Here is a 19,217-nt window from a genome sequence, read left to right on the forward strand (position 1 = left end):
CATTCCGATACACAAAGATCATCATCGGTTTCTCAGGTTCGCCTTCCTAGACAGGCATTACCAGTTTGTGGCTCTTCCCTTTGGGTTAGCTACAGCTCCAAGAATCTTTACGAAGGTTCTGGGGTCACTTCTGGCGGTCCTAAGGCCGTGGGGCATAGCATTAGCCCCTTACTTAGACGACATTCTGATACAGGCGTCGAATTTCCAAATTGCCAAATCCCATACGGACATTGTTCTGGCATTCCTGAGGTCTCATGGGTGGAAAGTGAACGAAAAGAAGAGTTCTCTATCCCCTCTCACAAGAGTTTCCTTCCTGGGAACTCTGATAGATTCTGTAGAAATTAGGATTTACCTGACAGAGGCCAGGTTGTCAAAACTTCTAAATTCCTGCCGTGTTCTTTATTCTACTTCTCGCTCTTCGGTGGCTCAGTGTATGGAAGTAATCAGCTTAATGGTAGCAGCAATGGACATAGTTCCATTTGCCCGCCTACATCTCAGACCGCTGCAACTCTGCATGCTCAGTCAGTGGAATGGGGATTACACAGATTTGTCCCCTCTTCTAAATCTGTATCAAGAGACCAGGGATTCTCTTCTCTGGTGGCTATCTCGGGTCCATCTGTCCAAAGGTATGACCTTCCACAGGCCAGATTGGACAATAGTAACAACAGATGCCAGCCTTCTGGGCTGGGGGGCAGTCTGGAACTCTCTGAAGGCTCAGGGGTCGTGGACTCAGGAGGAGGCTCTCCTTCCGATAAACATTCTGGAACTAAGAGCGATATTCAATGCTCTTCAGGCTTGGCCTCAGCTAGCGGCAGTGAGGTTCATCAGATTTCAGTCGGACAACATCACGACTGTAGCTTACATCAACCATCAAGTTCCCTAGCGATGTTGGAGGTTTCAAAGATAATTCGTTGGGCAGAGATTCACTCTTGCCACCTATCAGCTATCCATATCCCAGGAGTAGAGAACTGGGAGGCGGATTTTCTAAGTTGACAGACTTTTCATCCGGGGGAGTGGGAGCTCCATCCGGAGGTGTTTGCACAGTTGATTCAACGTTGGGGCAAACCAGAACTGGATCTCATGGCATCTCGCCAGAATGCCAAGCTTCCTTGTTACGGATCCAGGTCCAGGGATCCCAAGGCAGCACTGATAGATGCTCTAGCAGCGCCTTGGTCCTTCAACCTGGCTTATGTGTTTCCACCGTTTCCTCTGCTCCCTCGTCTGATTGCCAAGGTCAAGCAGGAGAGAGCATCTGTGATTTTGATAGCACCTGCGTGGCCACGCAGGACTTGGTATGCAGATCTGGTGGACATGTCATCCTTTCCACCATGGACTCTGCCTCTGAGACAGGACCTTCTACTTCAGGGTCCTTTCAACCATCCAAATCTAATTTCTCTGCGGCTGACTGCTTGGAGATTGAACGCTTGATTTTATCAAAGCGTGGTTTCTCCGAGTCGGTCATTGATACCTTAATACAGGCGTGAAAGCCTGTCACCAGGAAAATCTATCATAAGATATGGTGTAAATATCTTCATTGGTGTGAATCCAAGGGTTACTCATGGAGTAAGGTCAGGATTCCTAGGATATTATCTTTTCTCCAAGATGGATTGGAGAAGGGTTTGTCAGCGAGTTCCTTAAAGGGACAGATTTCTGCTCTGTCTATTCTTTTGCACAAACGTCTGGCTGAGGTTCCAGACGTGCAGGCGTTTTGTCAGGCTTTAGTCAGAATCAAGCCTGTGTTTAAACCTGTTGCTCCGCCTTGGAGTTTAAATTTAGTTCTTAAGGTTCTTCAAGGGGTTCTGTTTGAACCTTTGCATTCCATAGATATTAAGCTCTTATCTTGGAAAGTTTTGTTTTTAGTAGCTATCTCCTCGCCTCGAAGAGTTTCTGAGTTATCTGCTTTACAATGTGATTCCCCTTATCTCATTTTTCATTCAGATAAGGTAGTGTTGCGTACCAAACCTGTTTTTTTACCTAAGGTGGTATCTAATAAAAATATCAATCAGGAGATTGTTGTATCGTCACTGTGTCCTAATCCTTCTTCAAAGAAGGAACGTCTTTTACACAATCTTGACGTGGTTCGTGCTTTAAAGTTTTATTTACAAGCTACTAAAGATTTTCGTCAAACATCTGCATTGTTTGTTGTCTACTCTGGACAGAGGAGAGGCCAAAAAGCTTCGGCAACTTCTCTTTCTTTTTGGCTAAGGAGTATAATACGCTTAGCTTATGAGACTGCTGGCCAGCAGCCTCCTGAAAGGATTTCATCTCATTCTACTAGAGCGGTAGCTTCCACATGGGCTTTTAAAAATGAGGCTTCTGTTGAACAGATTTGTAAGGCGGCGACTTGGTCTTCGCTTCATACTTTTTCAAAATTCTATAAATTTGATACTTTTGCTTCTTCGGAGGCTATTTTTGGGAGAAAGGTCTTGCAGGCAGTGGTGCCTTCCGTTTAAGCACCTGCCTTGTCCCTCCCTTCATCCATGTCCTATAGCTTTTGGTATCCCACAAGTAATGGATGATTCCGTGGACTGGATACACCTTACAAGAGAAAACAAAATTTATCTTACCTGATAAATTTATTTCTCTTGTGGTGTATCCAGTCCACGGCCCGCCCTGTCATGTTAAGGCAGGTGTGTTTTATTTTTAAACTACAGTCACCACTGCGCCCTAGTGGCAATTAGAGGAGGAGCTATATAGACAGCTCTGCTGTGGGTGATCCTCTTGCAGCTTCCTGTTGGGAAGGAGAATATCCCACAAGTAATGGATGATCCGTGGACTGGATACACCACAAGAGAAATAAATTTATCAGGTAAGCATAAATTTTGTTATTTAGTTCAAACTATACATATAGCTATTAACTTATAGATAACCCAAGTAAGAACCACCTTAGTAGCGGGAAAACTAGGGAAAAATAGGGACCCTGCATCATGGGCCTTATAGCGGGTGAAAGCTGAAGGGAAAATGAAATATTCTGTCTCAACAGGTAAGAGGCCTATATATAGAGTATGGGACAATATATCCACAGAGACAAGTGTATATGAGTGGGCATATAGGTAAAATTACTATATCCTGGCTAGGTGCTTAATTAGGGAATGAGGTGCATCAAAACCCTAATAGTGGCTGAGTATCATTGGGATAAGACATATACACTGAGCTCAATTATTCCTGTCCCATTATGCTGACTCCATGCATAGGTTCTACATGTCTTTACTAGGCTACATATCTACTAGTCACATTATGTAAGGTGTGCATCTGAGCCTAATATAAAACCCCTAGGTTACTTTAAGAGGAGAGACTCATATAGGTGAGAAGTGAGAGTGCATAGTGATTATTAAGCATATAGGTTTGTGTATATATACAGAGCATATATTTGGTCCTTGTAACAAACATGTGGGACATATTAAACAAGCATATGTCTTGAGAAATGCACAAAAACTGTACCTTATTATATCCTAAATATACCTTTGCTTCAGCCATCCTATGAGCTAGTGTGATATTCGAAAATATTAGACCCTGTTCAGTAAGGGAGGGTCACTTTTAGCAGTATAACGATAGAAAATATGAGCAAATGTACTTAACCACTCATACATTAAAAATGGTTCAGACGTTGGTGTTAGTAGCATACATGAGTTAGATTTTAAGGGACACTATATATGAAAGCCTCACGCATTAGCAAATACTGTATCGTCATTACAGGAGACCCCACATAACTCTCTAAAAATATCATGGCTTACTGGCACATAGCTAAGTGTGGTGTTGTAGACACGGCCTAGACAATTAAACCAAATATTTTGCTATGAGAAATCTCGTATGGCCAAGTACCACAGGGCTTGTGTACAGGGATATGCCCCCATTAAGGATTAAGCTGTGGGGTAAAGCGTTAATCACATATTTATAGCAAGTAACAGCGATAGTGTATTTTACACATAACAGGGGGGAAAAACATTAGAGCATGAGCATCGTAGACAAAACAAAGCAAGCTTGAGTTTAAGTCTATAGATCACATTATCTTCAAGGTAAGTTCCAGTCAGTGAGAAAATGTTGTAGAAAGTCTCATTGTTAAGAAAGCAACTAGCTAATAGGATAAATACCCAAGTACTCAGCCAATTTATAAAACTTTACCCTATGCCAGAGCGGATAAGCATATTTCCATCAGAGGGATTAACAAACTTTAGATCCTGAGACAGAGTGGTATCTGCGATGAGTGATCGCTTCGGCTTCAATGTGGCAGACTGAAATGATATGGTCGCTGCCCAGTCTCCTCTCTCTCTTGCAGCATATTCCTTAAATGGGAATGCCAACAGTCCTGTACTAAGTTGCCTCGTATAGTTGCTCACTTTAATTCGAATGGCTTCTCGCTCATGCAGCCCAGACAGCATCCAAATGTCCACTCTCCTCATTGCAGAGGAGTTAGGCTCTGCTTGAGATCCGCTCAGCTTGGTGGTGATGGCTGTTCTGCGTGTGGGATAGGGGTTCTTAGAGATGCTCGTGAGTGTAGAAAGTATGTGCTCCTCTCCTGTGTCACCGGACTGTAGAAAGCATTGAGTTTTTTCTACTGTAGAATAGATAGCTTTGCCCGTGGCTTGAAGTTCCATGCTCTGTAAGGTGACTATTCCCCTCTCCGCCATCTTATATGTGATAGAGGCCCCCTCATTGCATGGGTCTCTGATAGAGTGCATAAGATCGTCGAAGTTTTGTTGCAGCTGCTGATCTAGCTTTATAAGAAGCCCTTGTAATCCAGGGTGATCCTCCTCCATATTCAGATGGTGATTTCAGGAGGCCTCTTTTATGTAAGCCTTGGAATCTCTGACTACAACAGCAAGCATATCCTTTTGAGCCACAAAGATCGCAGTCCGCCCCGGTCTGCACAGCCCACACGCTTTATATTGCGGTCTTCCGATCAGGTCCAGATCTGTGGTCTAGCAAGGGAAATGATGTGCCGCGATCTCCCCCATTCCGCTCCACAAGTATAGTATGCGGGACGGGATGTTTCTAAACCAGTATTATGTTTGAGCGCTTCAGAGGCCCTGTGTCTTCGCGCCTGCGGCGGCAGATTCTGTTGATCGCATCTGCGGAAGTTTGATAAGAACTTAGGGTTGACTGGGTGCCATTAGGGGTGCAGTATGGCAAATTTTAGGTGTTCATTAAGTGGTAGCTGGCCTCCTTGGATTAGCTTAGGTCGGAGCTCCTGTTATTAGCGACCGTCCAGTTTGGCAGTTGGCTCCGCCCCCCATGAAAGTTTAATTTTTACTTTCCTGTCCCTTTAAAATATTTTTGCAAGAAAAAAAGTTAAGAAGTTAAATCTTTCTAAACTGATCTTGAAGCTAACTTGAAATGCAGCACTGGTTGGGCCATATCCCTATACCTACTGGTGAACAGCGACATTAACCACCAACATGAAAATTTAATATATATTTATTTTAAGTAAAGGAGAATCATTGCAAGTTCATTTTAAAATACCCAATTCTAAGTAATAATCAACTTTAAGGGAAGGGAATTATCCCAACCCAAGGTTATAATACTAACACTAAGTCAGAATCCAGAACTAAAAAGTACATGCAGTTACTAGTTCCTATACTGAAACCTGTCAGTGCTAATATCATAATTAGAGGTAGAGGGTTAACATCCAATTTGAACCACGGGTATAAACATAACAACAGGATGTTCATATACCTTATAAATCCTCTCAATCTAGAACCAGATATTGATTCATAACCCTAGGCATAAAATTTCACTCTCACTATAAAGCCCCAGATATTGAACTCAAATCATCATCAGTGTTATATTAAGTGATAGTTATACTATGGCACTGAAATTGATGTAGTAGGCATATAGGGCACTAAAGATCAATAACATACTGTACTCAATCCCAGTATACTGATTAATCATCAGACATTGGCACTATTTAGCACTTCACCTGTGCCAGTAATTAATGATATCAAACTCAGAGTTGAACCCCCTAGGTAGCAAGCTACCGAGCTTATGTACCCAGTAGATCTCTTTGGGATATTTTCCTTCTGTATAGGCGTATATGATTAATACTCAACTTCCCAGTGACTAATATGCCTCTATTCATGTTATAGATTCTATCGCCTAGATTACGAGTTCTGCGTTAGAGTTAAAAAGCAGCTAACGCTGCTTTTTAACGCCCGCTGGTATTACGAATCAAGCAGGAAAGGGTCTACTGCTCACTTTCTTTCCACGACTCGAGGCTACCGCAAATCCCTTTACGTCAATTGCATATCCTATCTTTTCTATGAGATTTGCCTAACGCTGGTATTTCGAGTCTTGGAAGAAGTGAGCGGTAGACCCTCTACCGCCAAGACTCCAACCGCAAAAAAAAGTCAGTAGTTAAGAGTTTTATGGGCTAATGCCGGAACATAAAGCTCTTATCTACTTTGCTATAAAGTACACTAACACCCATAAACTACCTATGAACCCCTAAACCGAGGCTCCCCCACATTGCAAACCCTATAATAAAAATCTTTGACCCCTAATCTACCGACCGGACATCACTGCCACCTACATGATAGCTATGAATCCCTAATCTGCTGCCCCTAACATCGCCGACACCTATATTATATTTATAACCCCCTAATCTGCCTCCCCCAATGTCGCCGCCACCTACCTACACTTATTAACCCCTAATCTGTCGACCGGTCATTGCCGCCACTATAATAAATGTATTAACCCCTAAACCGCCAAACTCCCGCCTAACAAACACTATAATAAATTTTATTAACCCCTAATCTGCCCCCCTAACATTGCTGCCACCTACCTACAATTATTAACCCCTAATCTGCTGCCCCCAACATTGCCGCTACTATAATAAAGTTATTAACCTCTAAACCTAAGTCTAATCCTAACCCTAACACCCCCTAGCTTAAATATAATTTAAATTAAACGAACTAAATTTAATAACATTAAATAAATTATTCCTATTTAAAACTAAATACTTACCTATAAAATAAGCCCTAATATAGCTACAATATAACTAATTTATTTTACAGGCAACTTTGTATTTATTTTAACTAGGTATAATAGCTATTAAATAGTTATTAACTATTTAATAGCTACCTAGTTAAAATAATTACAAAATTACCTGTAAAATAAATCCTAACCTAAGTTACAAATACACCTAACACTACACTATCATTAAACTAATTAAATAAATTACCTACAATTATCTAAACTAAAATACAATTAAATAAACTACCTTAATTTCAATTGGCTGATAGAATTCAGCCAATCGGAATTCGAGGGACGCCATCTTGGATGACATCATTTAAAGGAACCGTCATTCGTTGGGAAGTCGTCGGCCAGGATGGATGTTCCGCGTTGGAGGTCTTCAGGATGCTGCTGCTCCGCTCCGGATGGATGAAGATAGAAGATTCCGCTTGGATGAAGACTTCAATCGGATGGAAAACCTCTTCTGCCCCGCTTGGATGAAGACTTCAACTGGATGGAGGACCTCTTCTGCCCCACTTAGATGAAAAATTTGGCTCGGCTGAGTGAAGACGACTCAAGTTAGGGAGATCTTCAGGGGGTTAGTGTTAGGTTTTTTAAGGGGGGTGTGGGTGGGTTTTAGAATAGGGGTATGTGGGTGGTGGGTTGTAATGTTGGGGGGGTATTGTATTTTTATTTACAGGTAAAAGAGCTGATTACTTTGGGGCAATGCCCCGCAAAAAGCCCTTTTAAGGGCTGGTAAAAGAGCTGATTACTTTGTAATTTAGGATAGGGTAGGGCATTTTATTATTTTGAGGTTTTTTATTTTATTAGGGGGCTTAGATTAGGTGTTATATAGTTTAAACTTCTTGTAATTTTTTTTTTCTCTGTAATTTAGTGTTTGTTTTTTTTGTATTATAGTTTAGTTTATTTAATTGTATTTTAGATTAGATAATTGTAGGTAATTTAATTAGTTTAATGATAGTGTAGTATTAGGTGTATTTGTAACTTAGGTTAGGATTTATTTTACAGGTAATTTTGTAATTATTTTAACTAGGTAGCTATTAAATAGTTAATAGCTATTTAATAGCTATTGTACCTAGTTAAAATAAATACAAAGTTGCCTGTAAAATTAATATAAATCCTAAAATAGCTACAATGTAATTATTAATTATATTGTAGCTATATTAGGGTTTATGTTATAGGTAAGTATTTAGTTTTAAATAGGAATAATTTATTTAATGTTATTAAATTTAGTTCGTTTAATTTAAATTATATTTAAGTTAGGGAGTGTTAGGGTTAGACGTAGGTTTATGGGTTAATAACTTTATTATAGTAGCGGCAACGTTTCGGGCGGCATATTAGGGGTTAATAAGTGTAGGTAGGTGGCGGCGACGTTGGGGGGCAGATAAAGGGTTAATAAATATAATATAGGTGTCAGCGATGTTAGGGACAGCAGATTAGGGGTTCATAGCTATAATGTAGGTTGCGGCGGTGTCCGGAGCGGCAGATTAGGGGTTAATAGTATAATGCTGGTTAATAAGTGTAAGATTAGGGGTGTTTAGACTCGGGGTTCATGTTAGGGTGTTAGGTGTAGACTTAAAGAGTGTTTCCCCATAGGAAACAATGGGGCTGCGTTAGGAGCTGAACGCTGCTTTTTTGCAGGTGTTAGGTTTTTTTTCAGCCAGCTCAGCCCCATTGTTTCCTATGGGGATATCGTGCACGAGCACGTTTTTCCAGCTTACCGCTACCGTAAGCAACACTGGTATTGAGGGTTGAAGTGGAGCTAAATTATGCTCAACGTGCCCTTTTCTGAGGCTAACGCAGCCATTCAGACAACTCGTAATACCAACATTTTCTTAAGGGTGCGCTGGAAAAAAAGGCTCGTTAGCACCGCAGGTCTTTACCGACAAAACTCGTAATCTAGGCATATGTTTTTCTAATTGTTAACGATTAATATATATTGTTGAGACTAATGTTTCTTTGACATGGGGGGTTCATGACATATTTGGATTTGTATAACTCCAGTTGTACCACTATGTCTATAGAATTAACTCTAATTAGATTGATTTTGTTTCCTTCTGTTTTCTTTTCTTTGCCTTTCTTGTCTTGATACATACAATATAACATACATAAGTTAACTAAAGGGTTAAATGGGAGTGTTTTAGGTACCTCCAATGGGAGGTGATTTGTATCTTTAAATTTCTCACACCTGTTGCCTGTTTTTCTTTTCTAAGATATGGTAAGTCCACGACATCCTCAATTACTATTGGGAATATCAATCCTGGCTAGCAGGATGAAGCAAAGAGCACCACAGCCAAGCAGTTAAGTGTCCCTCCCCTACTCACAATCCCCAGTCATTCTCTTTGCCTTCATACATGGAGGAGGTGAAGATTTTGGTGTCTAATGAAATTGAATTTTGCTACAAGCAAGTTTTGGGATCTAGCCATATTCAGGCCTGATGAAACAGTTTTTACTGAGAAACGGGTTGCATTGTTTCTCTTTTTATCCAAGATTTTATTTGGCACTATAAGAAGTTGTGTATTTTACAATTTTTAAATAAATTTGTTTTTATTTTACCAACTTTTAAGTGTCCATCATATCTTGGTGCTACGCTACTAATAGGGTGAGATTCCCTATCCCTACCATCCTGCCTGTATACCTTCTTTGGTCTACAACCTGGACCTGTTGATCCCCTGCACCCTGGAGTTGCCTGTTGGGGCCTTGATCAGCTAGCTGGACTGCTGTAAAAATCCAGTCTGCTCTTATGGGCATAATTGATTGCCTTCCCTACAAGTGAGTACCCTGTGTATATCTCTTATTGGTAACTCTTGAGATTCCTCATTGATCTGCACCATTGGTGCCTCTATCTATTCTATCTTCACTACATATCGTCCATCATTGTATGCTGTTAGAGAGCTGCCTACCGAACCATTTCTACAATCAAATACGTTTTGTTTAGCATTTAGGATCCCAGCTGACATTATATTGGACTCTTTTGCTTCCATATATTTACCTGTGGTAATATAATATAATATAAATAACAATATATATTTGATATAAATTTATCTAGTCATTGTGCTATTTATATACTATATGTCACATTGTATGTTCATCCTGTTACTTGTTGTCACCTTTAGCGCCTCCTAGATGATCCCAGGAAATCTTTGGGTTGGTTCTGTATCTCCCTGATTTCCTCATTTTTGGTTTTCTTAAGGAGGTTTTGGCTACCTTGGATGACTCTGATTCTACTATCGTTGTTAACCCTAAGAAGTCTAATAAGCTGAACAAGTATTTTTATGTTCCCTCTCCGGTGGAGGTATTTCCTATTTCAGACCGTGCTTCTGAGATTATTGCACAGGAGTGGGAGAGACCTGGTATTCCTTTTCTCTTGTTAAGTGTATCCAGTCCACGGATCATCCATTACTTATGGAATATATTCTCCTTCCCAACAGGAAGCTGCAAGAGTCCACCCACAGCAAAGCTGCTATATAGCTCCTCCCCTAACTGCCATATTTAGTCATTCTCTTGCAAGCCTCAACATAGATAGGAGGTCGTGAGAGTCTGTGGTGCTTTCTACTTAGTTTATTCTTCAATCAAAAGTTTGTTATTTTTAAATGGCACCGGAGTGTGCTGTTTATCTCAGGCAGTATTTGGAAGAAGAATCTGCCTGCGTTTTTCTATGATCTTAGCAGACGTAACTAAGATCCATTTGCTGTTCTCACACATTCTGAGGAGTGAGGTACTTCAGAGGGGGAATGGCGTGCAGGTTTTCCTGCAGATAAGGTATGTGCAGTAAAATATTTTTCTAGGAATGGAATTGACTAAGAAAATACTGCTGATACCGAAGTAATGTAAGTAAAGCCTTAAATGCAGCGATAGCGACTGGTATCAGGCTTATTAATAGAGATACATACTCTTGTAAAAATGTGTTTTAAAACGTTTGCTGGCATGTTTAATAGTTTTTTAACATATGTTTGGTGATAAAACTTATTGGGGCCTAAGTTTTTTCCACATGGCTGGCTTAAATTTTGCATAGAAACAGTTAACTGAAGCTTCCCACTGTTGGCTGTGGCAGTTTGTTGTGTCTGTTTTTAAAAACATCTATGTCGTTTTTTTTATCTGTTTTTTGCATTAAGGGGTTAATCATCCATTTGCAAGTGGGTGCAATGCTCTGTTACCTTATTACATGTACTGTAAAAATTTCATTTGTTTTACTGCCTTTTTTTCACTGTTTTTCAAATTTTGACAAAATTTGTTTCTCTTAAAGGCACAGTAACGTTTTATATATTTGCTTGTTAACTTGATTTAAAGTGTTTTCCAAGCTTACTAGTCTCATTATTAGTCTGTTCTAACATGTCTGACATAGAGGAAGCTCTGTGTTCATTATGTTTTAAAGCCATGGTGGAACCCCATCTTAGAATGTGTACTGATTTCATGTTAAACAATAAAGATCATTTTTTGTCTTTAAAAACATTATCACCAGAGGATTCTGTCGTGGGGGTAGTTATGCCGACTAACTCTCCCCACGTGTCAGACCTTTTGACTCCCGCTTTAGGGACTCACGCTCAAATGGCGCCAAGTACATCAAGGGCACCCATAGCGTTTCTTTTACCAGGGGATTCTGTCGAGGGGAAAGTTATGCCGACTAACTCTCCCCACGTGTCAGACCCTTCGACTCCCGCTTCAGGGACTCACGCTCCAATTGTGCCAAGTACATCAAGGGCGCCCATAGCGTTTATTTTACAAGACATGGCAAAGGTGGTGAATAATATTCTGGCAGCAGTATTAGTCAGACTACCTGAAATTAAAGGAAAGCAGTTAGCTCTGGGGGTAGATACAGAGCATACAGACGCTTTTAGAACCATGTATGATACTACCTCACAATATGCTTAGTCTGTGGGTGATTTTTTTTTTTTTTGACTCAGGGAAGATGATTTAACCTGATTCTGATATTTCTACATTTAAAATTTATGCTTTAGAACCTCCACTTGTTGCTCAGGGAGACTTTGGCTGCTCTGAATGAATGTGTACAATCGCAGGGCCAGAGAAATTGTGTAGACTGGATAAATAATATGCAGTGCCGGTGTGTACTGATGTTTTTCCAATACCTAAAGAGGTTTACTAAAAATTTTTTAATAAGGAATGGGATAGACCAGGTGTGCCGTTCTCTTCCCCTCCTATTTTTTAGAAGAATGTTTTCTAATAGTTACCACCACACGGGACTTCTGGCAGACAGTTCCTAAGGTGGAGAGAAGAGTTTCTACTCTAGCTAAGCGTACCACTACCTCTGACGAGGACAGTTGTGCTTTTTAGATCCAATGGATAAAAAATGTTTATTCAACAGGGTTTTATCCTGCAGCCCCTTGCATACATTGCTTCTGTCACTGCTGCTGCGGCGTTCTGGGTTGAGTCTCTTGATGAGGCTTTACAGTTAAGCGACTCCATTGGATGAATATATTTGACAAGCTTATGCTAGCCAATTCCTTTGTTTTCTGATGCCTTGTTCATTTGACTAGACTAACGGGTAAGAATTCTGTTTTTTACTATACTGGCGCGCAGAGCGCTATGGCTTATATCATGGTCAGCTGTCGTGACTTTAATAAATAAGCTACTTAACTTCCCTTCAAGGGGCAGACCCTATTCGGGCCTGGTTTGAAGGAGATTATTGCTTATATCACTGGAGGAAAAGGTCATGCCCTTCCTCAGGATAGGTCCAAATCAAGGGCAAAAAAAAAAAAAAAAAAAGAAAAGGTCTAATTTTCGTGCCTTTTAAAAACTTCAGGGCAGGTGTGGCATCCTCTTCCTCTAAGGCAAAACGAGAGGGAATTTTTGCTCAGTCCAAGGCGGTCTGGAGAAAATCGGACCTGGAACAAAGATAAGCAGGCCAAGGAGCCTGCTGCTGCCTCTAAGGCAGCATGAAGGAACGGACCCCTATAGGGGGCAGACTTTCATTCTTCGCCCAGGCGTGGGCAAGAGATGCCCAGGATCCCTAGGCATTGGAATTTATATCCCAGAGATATCTTCTGGATTTCAAAGATTCCCCCCCAAAAAAAGGGGAGATTTCGCCTTTCACAATTATCTGCAAACCAGATAAAGAAGGAGGCATTCTTACATTGTGTACGAGATCCATCCAGTTCCAAGAGAGGAACAGGGACAGAGTTTTTACTCAAATCTGTTTGTGGTTCCCAAGGAGAGGGAACCTTCAGACCTATTTTGGATCTAAAGATCTTAAACAAATTCCTCAGAATTCCGTCATTTAAGATGGAAACTATTCGTACCATCTTAACTATGATCCAGGAGAGTCAATAGAGGACTACAATGGATTTGAAGGATGCTTATCCTCACATTGTGATGCATAAAGATCACCATCGTTTTTCAGGTTTGCCTTTCTAGACAGGCATTACCAGTTTGTAGCTCTTTCCTTTGGGATATCTACAGCCCCAAGAATCTTTATGGAGGTTCTGGGGTCGCTTTGGCGGTCGGGGCATAGAAGTGGCCCCTTATTTAGACGACATCCTGATACAGGCGTCAAACATCCAAATTGCCCAGTCTCATACGGATGTAGTACTGGCATTTCTGAGATCACATGGGTGGAAAGTGAACAAGGAAAGAGTTCTCTATCCCCAATCTCAAGGGTTTCCCTCCTAGGGACTCTGATAGATTCTGTAGAAATGAAAATTTACCTGACGGAGTCCAGGTTGTCAAAGTTTCTAAATTTCTGCCGTGTTTTTTTTCATCCCATCCGCGCCCTTCGGTGGCTCAGTACATGAATGAAATCGGCTTAATGGTAGCGGCAAGGGACATAGTACCGTTTGCACGTCTACATTTCAGACCGCTGCAACTATGCATGCTCAGTCAGAGGAACGGGGATTACACAGATTTGTCCCCCTGTTAAACCTGGACCAAGAGACCAGAGATTCTCTTCTCTGGTGACTATGTCGGGTCCATCTGTCCAAGGGTATGACCTTCCGCAGGTCAGATGGGACAATTGTTACAATAGATGCCAGCCTTTTAGGTTGGGATGCAGTCTGGAACTCCCTGAAGGCTCAGGGATAGTGGACTTAGGAGGAGACCCTCCTTCTAATAAATATTCTGGAACTGGGAGTGATATTCCATGCTCTTCAGACTTGGCCTCAGTTAGCAACTCTGAGGTACATCATTCTCAGTCGGACAATATACACGACTGTGGCTTACATCAGCCATCAAGGGGGAACAGAAGTTCCCTAGCGATGTTAGAAGTCTTACAATAATTCACTGGACAGAGACTCACTCTTGTCTATCAGCTATCCATATCCCAGGTGTTGAGAACTGGGAGGTGGATTTTCTAAGTCGTCAGACTTTTCTTCCGGGGGAGTGGGATTTCCTTCGGAGGTCAAGACCAAGCAGGAGAGGACTTTGGTGTTTTTGACAGCGCCTGCGTAGCCACGCAGGACCTGGTATGCAGATCTGGTGGACATGTCATCCTTTCCATCACAGTCTCTGCTTCTGAGACAGGTCCCTCTACCTCAGGGTCCTTTCAACCATCTAAATAGAATCAATCTGAGATGGACTGCCTGGAGACTGAACGCTTGATGTTATCAAAGCATGGCTTCTCCGAGTCAGTCATTGATACCTTAATACAGACATGAAAGCCTGTCTCTAGGAAAATTGAACATAGATATGGTGTAAATATCTGATTGTTATGAATCCAAGGGTTACTCATGGAGTAAAGTCTGGATTCCCAGGATATTATCTTTTCTCCAAGATGTTTTTGAGAAAAGGGTTGTCAGCTAATTCCTTAAAAGGGGACAGATTTTTACTCTGTCTATTTTTTTTGCACCAGCGTCTGGCAGGTATTCTAGACGTTCAGGCATTTGGTCAGGCCTTGGTTAGATCCAAGCCTGTGTTTAAAACTGTTGCTCCGCCATGGAGCTTAAACCTGATTCTTAAGGTTCTTCAAGAAGTTCCGTTTGAACCTTTTTTGTTCCATAGATATCAATCTTTATCTTGGAAAGTTCCTTTTGGGTAGCTAATTCCTCGACTCGTAGAGTCTCCAAGTTATCTGTGTTACAATGTGATTCTCCTTATCTGGTCCTTCGTACGGATAAGGTAGTCCTGCGTACCAACCTGGGTTTTTTCCTAAGGTGGTATCTAACAAGTACATCACTCAAGAGATAGTTGTTCCATGCTTGTATCCTAATCCTTCCTCAAAGAAGGAACGTCTATTACACAATATTGGACGTGGTTTGTGCTTTAAAGTTTTACTTACAAGCTACTACAGTTTTCATCAAACGTTCACCTTGTTTGTTGTCTATTCTGGACAGAGGAGAGGTCAAAAGACTTCAGCAGCCTCTCTGTCTTTTTGGTTATAAAGCATAATTCATTTAGCTTATGAGACCGCTGGACAGCAGCCTCCTGAAGGGATTACAGCTCATTCTACTAGAGCTGTGGTTTTCACTTGGGCCTTTTTTAAATGTGGCTTCTGTTGAACAGATTTACAAGACGGAGTCTTGGTCTGCGCTTCATACTTTTCAAATTTAACAAATTTGATACCTTGCTTCTTCGGAGGCTATTTTTGGGAGAAAGGGTTTTTTACAGGCAGTGGTAACTTCCATTTAAGTACCTGCCTTGTCCCTCCCATCATCCGTGTACTTTAGCTTTGGTGTTGGTATTCCATAAGTAATGGATGATCCGTGGACTGGATACACTTAACAAGAGAAAACATAATTTATGCTTACCTGATAAATTTATTTCTCTTGTAGTGTATCCAGTCCACGGCCCGCCCTGTCACTTTAAGGCAGGTAATTTTTTTCATTTGAACTACAGTCACCACTGCACCCTATGGTTTTTCCTTTCTCTGCATGTTTTCGGTCGAATGACCGAATATGGCAGTTAGGGGAGGAGCTATATAGCAGCTTTGCTGTGGGTGGACTCTTGCAGCTTCCTGTTGGGAAGGAGAATATATTCCATAAGTAATGGATGATCCGTGGACTGGATACACTACAAGAGAAATAAATTTATCAGGTAAGCATAAATTATGTTTTTCTCCATCTCCTATTTTTAAGAAAATTTTTCCTATAGCTATTAAGGAGTCATGACAAATGGTTCCTAAAGTGGAAGGAACTATTTCACTTTGGCTAAGAGGACCACTATTCCCATAGAAGATAGTTGTTCTTTTAAGGATCCAATGGATAAGAAATTGGAGGCGTGTGTTGCTACTGTTACCAGCACTGCAGCTTACTGGTTTGATGCCTTGTCTGATTCTATTCAGACAGATACTCCTCTTGAGGAGATCCAGGACAGGATTAAGGCTCTTAAGTTAGTCAATTCCTTTATTACGGATGCTTCCTTACAGGTTATTAAACTGGGATCAAAAATGTCTGGTTTTGTGGTTCTAGCTCGCAGAGCCCTTTAGTTAAAATCCTGGTCTGCGGGTGTATCTTCTAATTCTAAGTTATTAGCTATTCCCTACATGGGTAAGACCTTGTTTGGGCCTGGTTTCACTGAAATTATTTCAGATATCACAGGAGGAAAGGGATCTTTTCTTCCTCAGGATAAGAAGAATAAGCAGAAAGGGCGTCAGAGTAATTTTCGTTCCTTTCGTAACTTTAGAGGTAAACCCTCCACTTCCTCTTCCAAGCAGGAACTATCCAAGTCTTCCTGAAAGTCTGGTCAGTCTTGTAGACAAGGGGAAACAGTCTAAGAAACCTGCAGCTGACTCCAAGTCAGTATAAAGGGTTGGCCCCCGATCCAGGAACGGATCAAGTAGGTTGCAGGCTTTCTCAATTTGCTCAGGGTGGGATATGAGATATCCCAGACCTGTGGGGCGTGGAAATTGTATCTCAGGGGTACAAGATAGAATTCAAGACTTTTCCTCCCAGAGGCAGGTTTCTTCTCTCAGGATTATCTTTAGACCAGATAAAGAGAGAGGCCTTCTTAAATTGTATCAAGGATCTTTTTGCCCAGAGAGTTATAGTTCCAGTTCCTCCGCAGGAACAGGGTCTGGGATTTTATTTAAATCTGTTTGTGGTTCCCAAGAAAGAGAGGACTTCCAGACCTATTTTAGACCTAAAATGTTTAAACAAGTTCCTCAGATTACCGTCCTTCAAGATGGAGACTATACGTTCCATTCTTCCCTTGGTTCAAGAGGGTCAGTTCATGAAAACCATAGACCTAAAGAATGCGTACCTTCATGTTCCCATCCACAGGGATCATCACAAGTTTCTGAGATTCGCTTTTCTAGACAAGCACTTTCAGTTTGTGGCTCTTCCATTCGGCCTTGCCACAGCTCCCAGAATTTTCTCAAAGGTCCTGGGGGCTCTTTTGGCGGTAATCCGGTCTCGGGGCATTGTAGTGGCATTATATCTGGACGACATTCTGGTTCAAGTGCCGTCTTTTCAACAAGCAAACTCTCATACGGAGATCTTGTTGTCCTTTCTTCGCTCCCACGGTTGGAAGGTGAATTTGGGAAAGAGTTCTCTGATTCCAGAAAAACAGAGATCTTCGGCTCTTGTCCTTAAGTCCTCCCCTCGGCCGTCAGTGGCTCTATGTATGGAGGTAATTGTTCTGATGGTAGCTTCATCATTCAGTTTGCTCAGTTCCATCTCAGACCTCTGCAGTTATGCATGTTAAGGCAATGGAACTGGGACTATGCATTTCTGTCTCTCCAAATAATTCTATATCAGCCCGACAAGGGACTCTCTTCTGTGGTGGTTGTCTCAGGAGCACCTCTCCCAGGGAACTTGCTTTCACAGACCTTCCTGGGTGATTGTTACCACGGATGCCAGCTTTCTAGGTTGGGGAGCAATTTGGGGGTCATTAAAGACTCAGGGTCTTTGGACTCGGGAGGAGTCAGTTCTCCCTATAAACATTCTAGAACTTAGAGCAATTTTCAATGCTCTACTGGCCTGGCCTCAGTTAGCCTTAGCCCGGTTTATCAGGTTCCAGTCGGACAACATAACATGTGGTTTACATCAACCACCAGGGGGGAACTCAGAGTTCCTTGGCCATGAAAGAGGTGGCCTGTATAATCCAGTAGGCGGAGTCTCACAACTGTTGTCTTTCTGTGATCCACATCCCAGGAGTGGACAATTGGGAGGTGGATTTTCTGAGCTGACAGACCTTTCCATCCGGAAGTATTTTCCAGTTTAATCCTCAATTGGGGGCAGCCAGAACTGGAATCATGGCTTCTCGGCAGAATGCCAAGCTTCTGAAGTACAGCTCAAGGGATCCACAGGCTTTCTTGATAGATGCTCTGGCGGTCCCTTGGAACTTCCGTCTAGCATACATATTTCCTCCATTCGCTCTCCTGCCAAGAGTCATTGCTCGGATCAAGCAGGAGAGGTGATTCTCATAGCATCGGTGTGGTCTTGCAGGATCTGGTATGCAGATCTAGTGGAAATGTCATCTCTCCCATCCGTGGAGACTCCCTCTGAGGAAGGACCTTCTACTTCAGGGTCTCTTTCTTCATCCAAATCTCATTTCTCTGAAGCTGACTGCTTGGAGATTAAACGCTTGACTTAATCTAAGCGTGGGTTTTCAGAGTCGATCATTAAGACCATGATTCAGGCTCGTAAGCCTGTGACAAGAAAGATTTACTATAAGATATGGCGTAAATATCTGTATTGGTGTGAATCCAGAGGCTACTCTTGGAGTAGAGTCAGGATTTCTAGGATCTTGTCTTTTCTCCAGGAGGGTCTGGAGAAGGGTTTGTCAGCTAGTACTCTGTAAGGTCAGATTTCTGCATTGTCTATTTTGTTGCATAATCGTTTGGCGGATGCGCCAGATGTGCAATCTTTTTGTCAGGCCTTAGTTAGGATCAGGCCTGTGTTTAAGCCTGTTACTCCTCACTGGAGTCTTAACCTTGTTGTTAGAGTTTTAAAGCGGGCTCCATTTGAACCTATGAATCCGAATTCCTTAGATATTAAGATGTTTGCTTGGAAGGTTTTGTTTCTTGTTGCTATTTCTTCTGCTCGGAGAGTTTCAGAACTCTCGGCTCTGCAGTTTGATTCTCCTTATCTTATTTTTCAATCTGATAAGGTGGTTCTACGTACTAAATTAGGTTTCCTACCTAAGGTTGTTTCAAACAAGAATATTAATCAGGAGATCGTGGTTCCTTCTTTGTGTCCTAATCCTTCTTCTCCTAAGGAGCGTTTGTTGTACAAGCTAGATGTTGTACGTGCATTGCAGTTTTATCTTCAGGCGACTAAGGACTTTCGTCAGTCTTCTGCTTTGTTTGTTTTTCTGGGAAGCGCAAGGGTCAGAAAGAAGCGCAAGGTTCAGAAAGCTAT

Source organism: Bombina bombina, chromosome 2, assembly GCF_027579735.1.
Source record: "Bombina bombina isolate aBomBom1 chromosome 2, aBomBom1.pri, whole genome shotgun sequence".
In the NCBI taxonomy this organism is placed as follows: domain Eukaryota; kingdom Metazoa; phylum Chordata; class Amphibia; order Anura; family Bombinatoridae; genus Bombina; species Bombina bombina.